Here is a 9,123-nt window from a genome sequence, read left to right on the forward strand (position 1 = left end):
TTCAGTTAGGAATGCATTCAGCTGTGAGTAAGAGAAATGCTTATGAAGTCTGTATTCCAGACAGAAAGAGGACAAATGATAGTCAACAAATCAGGGAATACACCAGACACATAAGATTGTACTTTTTCAAGAGCCCCTTCCAGTGGTTTCCATTTAATTTTCAATGGTCAGAAGGTCACATGGCCACCCTTAGCTGCAAAGGAATCTGGAAAGTGGTTTGTCATTGCCTAAAAACAAAACAAACAAACAAACAAAAAACAACCTACGACAACAACAAAAAACTAGGCCTATTTCCACACTGAAAGAAAATTTGGAGTTCTATTGGAAAGTAAAAACAGTAGAATAGATATTAGGAAGGCAACTAAAAATGACTGCCACAACTCACAACCTAAGCTCTTGGTTAAACCTCTTTTCCTTATGATATCATAACATTTAATAATCTTCACAACCTATCTGCTAACATCTAAAAATCTAGGCTTTAACAAACTTCTTAATGCTGCACACCAAAACTCAATACTTATAAGAATGATGTAGGAGACCATGGGGAGCAATCATTTCTCACTTGCTTACAAGATGTTGTGAGTCCAACAACTGGAGGCAATTTTGATTAAGAGCAGGAGGCATTCTCAACTCAATTAGCTGGGGGAAAGTGGATGAGAGAAAAATCACTATGCAGCTATGTGTCTTCATGACCATTCTGCCTTATACATCAGTGGGTGGAGGGAACATTGTCTCAGTTCTCAGGCCTTCTATAATATCACAGATTGCCTTTTTATGATTATCAAAAATTAAAATTACAGGCCTTTTCATGATTATCAGAAGTGTTATGCAATAATTAAAATACCAATTCCATATCTAGTGAGCATTAAACTACCAGACATCTGGCTCAGCTCTGTGGTCTAGTAGTTAAGACAGATGGCTCCTATGTGGCCAACCATCGGGTTTGAGTCCTGGACCTGGCAACTTGAGACACATGCCAGGTGTGTGTATGTGTGCCCAAAATCTCAACAAGATGAAGAAAAGGAGGAGAAGGGACTGCAGCATGACTATTCCCCATGGAGGGTGCTTTTCTTCTCCCTCTCTGTCTCTCTCTCTCTCTCTGGCAAGTACACACCCTATATCAGAAGAAAAAAAAAAAGAGAGAATGAGAGAGAGAGTGAACTACCAGAGTCTATGGAAGCAAGGTGACAGTTCCTCCATAAACTAGAGAGGAAGTCATTTTGGGGAGGCAGAAGCCTCCTTCTGTGCATGTCCTAGTGTGGTGTTTGCTCACCCCAGCAAACTCTGTGTTTAGGGACTCCTTTCTTTTCCCCATCCTAGATGTCTTTACTCTGTGCTTAGGGACTCCTCCTTTCTTTTCCCCATCCTAGATGTCTTTTCTGGGTCTAATATATACTCAACAATGTAATGTAAACTAAAACATGCTTCTACTAGCAGTGTTGTATTCTTAGAGTTTTAGTTTACAAAATGGTATAAAGGGAGAAACCCTGGGACCAGCAGATGGCATAGTGGTTACAGTGCTGGATCCCACATGACAAACTACAGTTTGAATCCTGGACCTGGTGACTTAAAACTCATGCTGGGTGTGTGTGCATGCATACCTAAGATCCTAAAAGGAGAATTGTAGTGTGACCATCCCCCCTCGGGATGACTTCTAACTTTCCCCTCTCACTGTCTCTGTCTTTCTCTTTTGGGCAAGCACACATGCTCTAGGGCTAAAAACCTTTTAAAAAAAAAGAAGAAATCCTGAGGTTAGTGTGGAATGGGTTACACTGCTCTATGACAGAAAATATGAGGGAACTTTATGAAGTTCATGTAAAAATGAAATTAAAATATGAATCTATTTGGGTGCAAAAAATTGAAAACCATGAATAGCTTTCTCATAATAAACATTTTTCACAAACTTTCAAAGACTCCCTCATTGTTCCCTTGTAGAGACAGAAGATGATCTGATTTTCTCTTTTTTTCTTTTTTTTAAAATTTTTTTCTTTCATTTTTTTTTCATTTCATTTTCTTCCATACATTCAATCACATTATTATTTGTCTTACAAAGTGGACATTTAAACAGGTGAGATTATCCGATTTTCTAGTAAAGACATCCTAGATTTAAGGGAACAGAGAATAAAGATGTAATTGAAGCCTTTTCTTAACTCCATCACTGGGAGCAGAATGTTGTTACTCATACATTCACAATGTTTCTGTTAGCCGAATTCCTTCTAATAGAAATTCTCACTCAACCACAGCCTTCTTTTCATTTTCTGATGTATTTTTTGTGGAAGCATTGGAAGGGCATATCAAATATGACTAAGATGGAATCATGAAAGTGTGTTATTTCATTTTGAACTTATTTCATGAGGCTAAAACTTTTTTTTTTTTGAGAGGTTTTGGTTGTAGGGCATGTGCACTCACAAGAAAGAGAGAGACAGAGAGACAGAAAGTGAGAAATCACCCTCCAGTGGAGATGGCCATGCCACAATCCCTTCTCCTCCATTCTCGTCTCAGGATCTTGGGCACGCCCGCACACAGCCCCGGCATGAGTTTAAGCCACCGGGTCTGGGACTCGAACCACGGTCGACTACATGGGAGTCTAGCGACATAGCCATTACACCAACTGCTGGTCCCCATGAGGCTAAAACTTTAAATGACACAAACTGAACTTTAAACTTACTCTTTGGAATTAAATTTCTGTTTTGATTCTGAATACATGCCTTCAGCTTAGTTCTCATATGTTCTGGAATTAAGAGGCTATGCCTACATCAATGTGTTCTCCATGCCTTTAACAATTTTATTGATTTGTTTTTTATCTTCTCTCAGTCATCCTCTTTTTATATGGAATCCCAAGCTGTTAAACCTTACTCTCCTTTACCAATACCTTATTACGTTTGATTACAAAATTACATCTTCCCCAAACCTTCAGACATGTGTAAGTATGCTTAGCAGACTAATTGCCTGGTGTTCAGTCAATATTTTAAAAACATTGGTTCGACATTTATTTATTCCTTTCTTTTAGAGAGATTTTTGCTATAGGGCACGTGCACTCCCCAGAGAAACAGAGAGAGACAGAGAGAAAGACAGCAAGAAATACCCCCCCCTGGGGGGGGGGGGTTATGGCCATGTCACAATCCCTTCTCTTCCATTTTCCTCTCAGGATTTTGGACATGCACACACATGCACCCAGCATGAGTTTTATGTTGCCAGGTCCAGGACGTGAACCACAGTCAACTACATGGGAGTCTAGCAATGTAACCACTACACCATCTGCTGGTCCCTAGTTCAACATTTATTTAATGACTACAGAAAGAAACTGATTTCTATTAATAAAACAGTATACCACTCACTATGTATTAAGAACAAAGCATGGTAAAAATGACTGAAGTGCAGAACTTGACAAAATATTAATATGTGAGTATCACAGCTTCTCCCACTTCCTCTTTTTTATTTTTTAAAGGTTTTTGCCTTAGGGTCTGTGAGCTTGCTGGAGAGATAATCCCTTCTCCATTGTTCTGGAATTTGGGGCATGCACGAGCAACCAGTGTGAGTCTCAAGCTGCTGGGTCCAGGACTTGAACTGTTTGACAAAAACATGTAGGAGTCCAGTGCCTTAAACACCATACCACCTGCTGGCCCTCCCACTTCCTCCTTTGGAGGGTGAATTTGGCTTGCTGTATTGGCTCCTAGGTTTCCCATTGCTTTGCAGTATTTGAGAAATAAATAGGCATAGTGTAAAGAAACCAAAGAGGCTTGGTTATTCTCCATAATAAAGGGCTCTGGTAGAAAAGGAAAGTGAGGAAGGAAGACCAATCTTTTAGGTGGCTATTGAAAGACTCTGAGGGAGAAGACAGAAGAAAACCACTTACTCCAGGAGCTACCGCCAGATGTGTGTGGGTAAGAGTTTTGTTATGTATGTGTCCATAGGAGAAAGAGACAAGGAGACAGGAGATGGTCTCTCTCAAACTTTTACCATTTATTAAGGATGTATACCCACTTTAGCATTTTGTCAAAAGATACTGAAAAGATATGAAGTGCTTCCAATTACAGTTTTCTGTTCTAATCCTTGGATATATTTTTACGTTCAGGTAACATTGCAAGGTGGCAGGTTCAGGTAGGGCTGCAGATATACGTGGGTTACAATGCTAAGGCAAATAGCATCATGCCATTTGTTTTGGACTGAATTATGCTTCCCCGGAGAGATATGCTAAAGTCCTAATCCTTAGTGCCTCAGAATGTGACTTTTCTTGGCGATAGGGTCTTTACAAAGGTAATGAAATTAAGTCCCTTAGGTTGGGTCTTACTCTAGTGCAAGGAGACTTCATAAAGTTTGTAGGAAAATGGAATTAAAGTCTGAGTTTATTTTGATGCCAAAATTTGTAAAATCTATGTGGTTTCTTCATAATATGCACTTTCTATGAACTTCTTGAAGACCCTTTATATGATTGGTATTCTTTCTTTTTAAAGAGCTATTCTATTTAACTTCATTTGTTATTATTATTATTTTAATTTGACCAGAGAGAGACAGAGAAAGAGAGTGAGGGGAAGTGAGAAAGCAAGCCTCCAGGTCTGGGATTCAAACTGTGGTCAGCCATGTGGGAGTCCAGTGCCTTTAACCACCACACCACCTGCAGGCCCCATGACTGGTAATTCTTATAAGAAGGGGAAATTTGGACACAGAGGCAGACAGGCACAGAGGAAGGCTATACAAAGAGGCATGGAGAGAATACCCAGTGGAGTGAAAGCGTTGGAGTCATCTGCCACAAGTCAGAGTGCTGGGGCTATAGAGGCTGGAAGAGGCAAATGAAGGTCCTTCCACAAAGGGTTTCAGAGGGAGCACAGTCCCACTGATACCTGAACTTGAGACTTCTAGCCTCCAGAACGAGAGAATAAATTTTTGTTGTTGTAAATCACCCAGTTTGTGGTGCTTTGTGATAGCAGCCCTAGGAAACTGAGATACCGACCATTGAATCGTCTCAGCATTTTGGCCAATAGTTGTTACGAGGATGACAGGTGTTACGAGGTCACTTTGGGCTAGACGTCTTCAGGGTTGTCGTGGTCGCCTATTGCACCAGGTAATTTGCTCTCATGCATTGGGAAAGTACTTGACAGGTCAGCCTCTTCCCTGTGAAATGTTCCACTTCTTTCCTCCTTCCCCTTTTCTTTCCTTCTCTCCCTTTCTTCTTCAGTTTCTTTCTCTCTTCCTCCCTTTCTTCATATTTCAACTTGGTTATGCTGTCTCTCTCAGCAAGAGTGGGTCAATTTGTACTCTTTTAGTTATGTAAGTAGTTGCTTATGGGAACCTAAGTTAATAGGAATCATATTTCTAACATATTCAAATTTAGTGTTAGCATTTCAGCTGGAAGCCCAAATTAGCCAGTTAGCTCATTGTTGAGCTCTGACATGATTGATTCATCTCTATTCCTTGTCTTAACTCTGGGGGAAGGACTCAGGAAAAGGGCAAAATGTCAATTCCCACAATACTAATTTTTTTCTTAGGCTGAAATTTTGATTTTTAAGCCATAGACAATTTCCCTGGCTTCAGTGTGGCTTTACTACAATGGCTAAGTCAGAATAGCTGGAACATAATGTTGAACACCTGCCTCAGACCTGTCTTGCATTGGCAAGACAGCAATAGCAGGCCTCCAGATACACTGGGAGAGATCCCATTTCCACCTCCACCATCCCGATGCTGTAGAGAAAGACAATGCTTTGTGAGATGCCCTGCGGGGATCTTCCTCTACCCCAACCCACTCCTCAACTCTAATCCTGAGCTCTGAATGACTTTCCCTAAAACTAGAATTCTAGATATTTGAGTAAAGATCAAGACATAGAAAAGTACTTTACTTCAGATGCACTCCAGGCTGGTTCTACGGTCACACCAGAATTGTTACAAAGCAGTTATGATGAAGAAATACCTAAAACTGGGTGATTTACAAGAACATAAGTTGATTTAGCTCATAGTTTTAGGGGTCTAAGGTCAAAGAGCCCAAATCTGGTGATGGCCTTCTTGCTGGTTGATAATGTGATGGAGTGTGTCACATGGCAAGATAGAATAAGCTCACACATGGCTGTGTCCTGCATCTTTTATAAACTCACAAGTAATCCATCTGTGGGGGCCTCAGCCTGATCCTAATCTCCTCTCATAACTACACTACCTCTCATAACTACAGTCAAAGTAAGTTTTCTTTTCTTTTTTCAAGTTTAACAGGTTTATTTATAATTGTTATAAAGTTGAACGTTGAAACTTGTTCACCGAAATATTCTGACTCGCATTAATGCTCTACATCCCCACATTTACATCAAAAATCCACACACAAGTGAAAATGGAAAAACTGCCAATACCTGATTTCTGTCCCCTATTTTCCATTCACAATCATATACTTAGGTACCTTTTAAACCTATGGGAAAAAAATAGTATTTTATGTTCAGAACTACCAATAACATGAAGAAGAGAAAAACAATTTTTTTTTTGAGAATGAAATGCTTCCCATCATAGTGAATTCATAAGCACGTTCTTCACGTATGCGGCATGCTAGCTGGATGTCTTTTGATATAATCGTTACACGTTTGGCATGAACAGCACGCTGGTTGGTATCTTCAACAAGGTCAACCAGATAGGCCTCACTTGCCTCTTGCCAAGCACCAATAGCTGCGCTCTAGAAGTGCAGATCTGTTTTGAAGTACTGTGCAATTTTTCGCATCAGATCCTAGAAAGGAAGTTTGTAAATCAGTTCAGTGGACATCAGATAATGTCTAATTCCACTAAATGGCCACGGTACAGGGCCGTAACGATGAGGTTTCTTCACCCCTCCAGTAGAGAGCACACTCTTGCAAGAATCTTTTGTAGCCAGTTGCTTTATGAGTGCTTTACCACCGGTGGATTTGGGGGCTGTCTGCTTCGTATCAGTCATGGTATAGAGACCCCCTCACTTACCCCCTTTCTTTGGCTGGAGTTTGGTGAGCTAGAGGCGGTGCTGGCATTGGAAAGGATCCATGGGCTCCGAGGCAGCTGCAAACACCCAAATTAAGTTTTCACTCTCTTAATCCCATCACAAATGTTAACCGATGAATATTTGTGCTATATATTTAAATCATAGAAACCACCATCTCTTCTTTCAAGCTGAGAGCAATACATTTCTAACCTCACTTCTAATCAGAAGGGATTGATTTTTAAGAGAACACAACTCTTTTAAAGACTGCTTTTTGGTTTTGTTTTGTCATAAAGAACAAAGAATGATTTGTCATTCCTACATTCAGTAATTTAGATCCAGCATAAGACAGATTCTAGAGCTGGTAATAAGGTAAACAGGAAATGAAGGTGACTGGAAATAAGGGCACCAACCAACGCTGTTATTCAGCAACTAATGAGCTGTGTTACTTTGGGTAAGTGACATGTCTCTGGTTCTCAGCCTCCTCATCTGTCAGATGTGTAAGGTTAAATCCAATGATCCCTAAGTACCTTTCCAGCTCTAAAATACTGACATTCTCTATCAGTGATTCAGTAAGACAAGCAGCCATCAAGAAATCATCAAATTCATTGCTGATTCAGCCCACTGGGCAGAGGTGCTTTCGAGGTCTTAAGAGCAGAACATAGTGTAGAGTCCTAGTTTGCCATATTAGCAATGGTCGGTGTATAACATCTCAGTGTAACTTGGGGCTATTTCCTCAGAGTGTGTGTGTGTGTGTGTGTGTGTGTGTGTGTGCACAGATGAGTAGTGAAAAAAGGTGAAAGTTTTTGGACTATTATGTTCAGTCTAAAAGATTACCACACCTCTGCGAACAATTTAGGACACTACCGAACATTGATTTGCACCACAAATACCTTGCTCAGGGTCACAAAATTTTCAAAACCAGAGTATCCCTAAAGGGAGTTCAGGGGCAGGCACAACACTCAAAACAGAGCTGAGCACCACTGAAATGAATGACAAATGAGAAAGAAAAATAAAACATTCTTACAATCTTCTATTTATTTGACATCCATTTATTGTCTAGCCCTTTCTTTTTTTTTAAGAATTATTTTATTTTAATTTATTTATTATTATTTTCCAATTTGACGAGAGAGAAAGAGGGAAAGTGAGAAAAGAAGCTACCAGGTCCAGAACTAGAACCATGGTAGGCCATGTGGGAGTCCAGTGCCCTTAACCACCACGCCACCTGCCTGCCCCCTTATTTTTTTAAGAATTATTTTATTTTAATTTAACAGTCTAGTCCTTTTCATAGGCCAGGCTCTCTATGAGGTGCTAGAAGTAAAACAAGGAGCAAAAGCAATAAAAACTCCCACCCTTATGGGACTTAAAATCTCTTTCAAAGAAGAGATTCTTAGGAATCTCTGGGATAGCAAGGACAAGTACTATTACACATATAAATATATATATATTCCCAGGACATTTGCCTCTTCACTTTCTTTTGTTTTCTTGGGTGTACAGTAATAAGTCTAGTGGAGTTGGGGATAATTTTCTGGTGGGGATGATTAGAGGACTGGGGCTACCTGAAGAGTACTTACTTGGCTCTCTCAAAGTTTTGCTTACTCTGTTCATTCATTTCAGTCAATTACTTCTAGAGAACTAACTATATAAAAGCCAGACTCTGCAGTTTAAAGAAAAAAATACAAATAAGCCAGATTCCCTGCCCCAAAGATATTTCCAGCCTAGTTATTCCTAGTGAGAGAAAAAGATATAAAACTATATCATTACAATTGAATATGAGCTATGATGCTATAACAGAGTAGAGACAAAGAGTGGATTCTGAAGAGGGGAACAGCTAACTCTGCTGGGGAAAATTTAAAGGACTCCTTCCCAAAGAAGATTTGGAAACTTGGGTTTTGAAGAATAAATAGGAGTTTTGTTACAGGCTAAGTATACATGAGGGGGGAATATCTACGGGATAGTCACAAGGAGAGCAGTTGTTTTGTTTGGTGTCCTGTGTGGTGAGACCAGTCATTTTCCACCTTGCTGTATATTAAGATTACAAGGAGAGCTTTTAAAACTACAGATACCTGGGCCCTACCACAAGCTCAATTTATTTATTTATTTACTTACATTTTTATTTAAGATTTTTGTCATAGGGTGTATGTGCTCACAAGAGAGAGACAGAGAAAGACAGAGAGGGAAAGTGAGAAATCAACCTCCCAGTG

General features: G+C 39.9%; 1 pseudogene; it reads right to left on the minus strand.

Moving 5' to 3' along the window:
• Window positions 1–6,901, minus strand: part of LOC114006844 (histone H3.3-like) — an 11,883-nt pseudogene extending 4,982 nt beyond the window's left edge.
• Between the last annotated feature and the right edge of the window lie 2,222 nt (window positions 6,902–9,123).

Source organism: Tupaia chinensis, unplaced genomic scaffold, assembly GCF_000334495.1.
Source record: "Tupaia chinensis unplaced genomic scaffold, TupChi_1.0 Scaffold000093_1, whole genome shotgun sequence".
Lineage (NCBI taxonomy): Eukaryota > Metazoa > Chordata > Mammalia > Scandentia > Tupaiidae > Tupaia > Tupaia belangeri.